The sequence below is a fragment of the Cupressus sempervirens genome, chromosome 5, assembly GCF_028749045.1.
Source record: "Cupressus sempervirens isolate cs-2001-9-10 chromosome 5, ASM2874904v1, whole genome shotgun sequence".
In the NCBI taxonomy this organism is placed as follows: domain Eukaryota; kingdom Viridiplantae; phylum Streptophyta; class Pinopsida; order Cupressales; family Cupressaceae; genus Cupressus; species Cupressus sempervirens.
Window position 1 is genome coordinate 142,673,234 of NC_143122.1, and position 2,680 is coordinate 142,675,913.

Sequence of the window (2,680 nt, forward strand, 5' to 3'; positions counted from 1 at the left end):
TGTGCTCAGGAGTTAGCTGAGCCAGCGAGGTGCAATTTAACAAAGAACAATCCAACAATTCCTCAACAAATTTGAACTGACATTCTTTTTTCCTTTCAAGCTTAACATGCTATTAGAAAAGCTATTCAGTGTTTGACTCAAATAGAATGACCACTACTTAGCATTGACATTAACTAATCTTGTGAAGAGTGAGTGTTTTGTGTGATTCACTCATCAGTGTATCTTCAGTTCAATGGAACTTGTACTAGGAAGAGATGCAAGGGAAATGCAAAATATTATTAACCTAGGGATGCTTTAGTCTCATAATGAAATTCTAGTAGTCTAGAGTAACTTTGAAGCAAGCTATCTTTGTGGGGAGTAAGGTCATGTACTTCTGTTTCTAGTATCTAGATAATAGACAAGTACATGGTTCTCATTCATTACAAAGATCATACGTTGACCAGTAACCCTTATAGTACACTTCCATTTAAAGATAGAATGTTCTTCAAGGTTGATTTCAAGGAACATGGTATACATGTATGTTCATCTTGAGGAGTGGATATGGGCTCTATAGGGATGCAAGATCCAAATTGGGTATAGAGACGTGCATTGGGTTTTTGAGACTTGTTGAATACCTATGAAAAATTCTTTTATTGAAACATAATGTTCCATCTAGTCCATTAAATTCACTTCTAATAGTTTATCTAAGAAATCATATTTTTTATTTTTTGTATGCCTGCCAATATTTTTTAGCAAGACAGAGCATTTATGAACTTATTTCTTATCCAATTTTTTCCATTGTTTCTGTATGAAAAGTGTATAGATGTTTTTTTGAAATAGAATCATACTAAAATCTTTTGACATGCTTTTTAATGGCTTTGGTTTATCAATATTTCGTATTATAGGTGTATGAAAAAGGTGTGGCTACAGTTAAGCTTCCTAAATCAATAATTAAAGGCTCAAACTTACTACTCATGGGTTTTCTAAACTATGGAAATTCTTATTACCTCCTAATACAATTAGATATGGATTTCAAGACTCTTTTTACCCTTTTAGAGTCCAAGCAAGACTCAACAAGTAGATCTGGTCTTCTTTCCAGTTCCATCGACATGTTTAATTTCAACAAGATTGATATTAGAAGAATGCAAATGGTGGATCATGAGGTGAACTTGAGCCTTTTAAACAATGGGAAATCATCTCTAGAGAAAGAGATAACAAAAATTATAAATTTAATGTCAGAATCTATGTCTAATCTTGATGCATTTATAGATTCTGATCTTCAGGGCCAAGGGTCTTGCAATCAAGATTTTCATCTCTAGTAGATGATGTATTTGAGTTTGAAAAGGGAATGCCATTATATTGATATTTACCAAAACATAATTTTCTTATTGAATCTTCACCATCAAATCATCTAAGTGTTGTGTAGGGTATTCGGCAAGGAGGAAAGTATGGTCCATCAACTACATGGGATAGGAACTCTTAGTTGTCCTTAATTAATAATACTGGAAAAACTTCTATTAGAAGCTCACCTTTTAACACTAGGTTGATGTTTGAACCAAATCATAAGAATGCATAGCAGACTAGCTCAAGCCCCCCAGCTGGTGGACACAATTATGGAGTCAATACATCCACACTCAACCTTGCAAGGATCCAATCTTTTAATAAACTATCATCAGCTACAAAGTATTATTTTAACCATGATCTCACTGCTTCAAAGTCTGCATTGCATCTGGGAGACACTTTAGGTTATCCATCAATGGAGGATAATCATCTAAGAAAAGTAATGGATTCTAAAAAGGAGGGGCTCCCATCACATTCTACTTAGTGGAAAACTAGTTCGTCATATACAACAAGAATATCATTAGTGCATAGGAATTCCATTCAATAGTTAAGGTCTTCTCTTGTTAAGACTTCAACTAGTGGTCAAATATCAACTGTATTCAAAAGCTTTGCAACTAGCTTTCACATGATCCCCCCAGCATGCAAGTTTCTATTTCTAATTCACTATACTTTTGAGATGGAAAATGGTAGCATGTTGGGTTGGGCATGTCAATTGTGTCTGTTGTATGCCTTCTATTTTTAACTGAATGCCATCTAGCTAATGCATGAGGTATACATCTTATAGGTCAAACATTAGATTCTTTAACTTCTCATGGTAACACATCTGACATAACTCCAAAAATAAGTAGTCGAAAGCATTGCCTTTCAGATATTGTGCAGTCAATTCCATCCTTGCAAGGAATATCAACTTATGGAGAAAATTAGAATAAAAGAAAGACCTTTGAATCAATTAATACCCAACATGCTTCAGTTCAACTAAATGATTCCAACACTTTGGGGAGATATGCTAGCCATGCATGTGGGAGCATTCTCAGAGAAGCTAATCATGGGAAAGAAACTTCAAGTATATATGTATCTGTTCTTCGTCAAGTGATTAGGCATTCTTCTTTATGTACTAAGCATGCTCGACTTAAAGGCCAAATGGAAGTCCTAAATATCCCATATATCAAAGATGTGGGCTTGTGAAAGCCTTTTATAGACTTATGGTTTTGGCTACCCTATTCAAAAGAGGATGCATGGCAACATATTTGTTTGTGTCTTGGTAGACCTAGAAGCACCTACTAGGATGTCAAGGTAAATGGTGAACACTAGAGGCCTACTTTAAAAGTGGATCTCTCCTCTTTAAGAGTGGTCTTAGTCA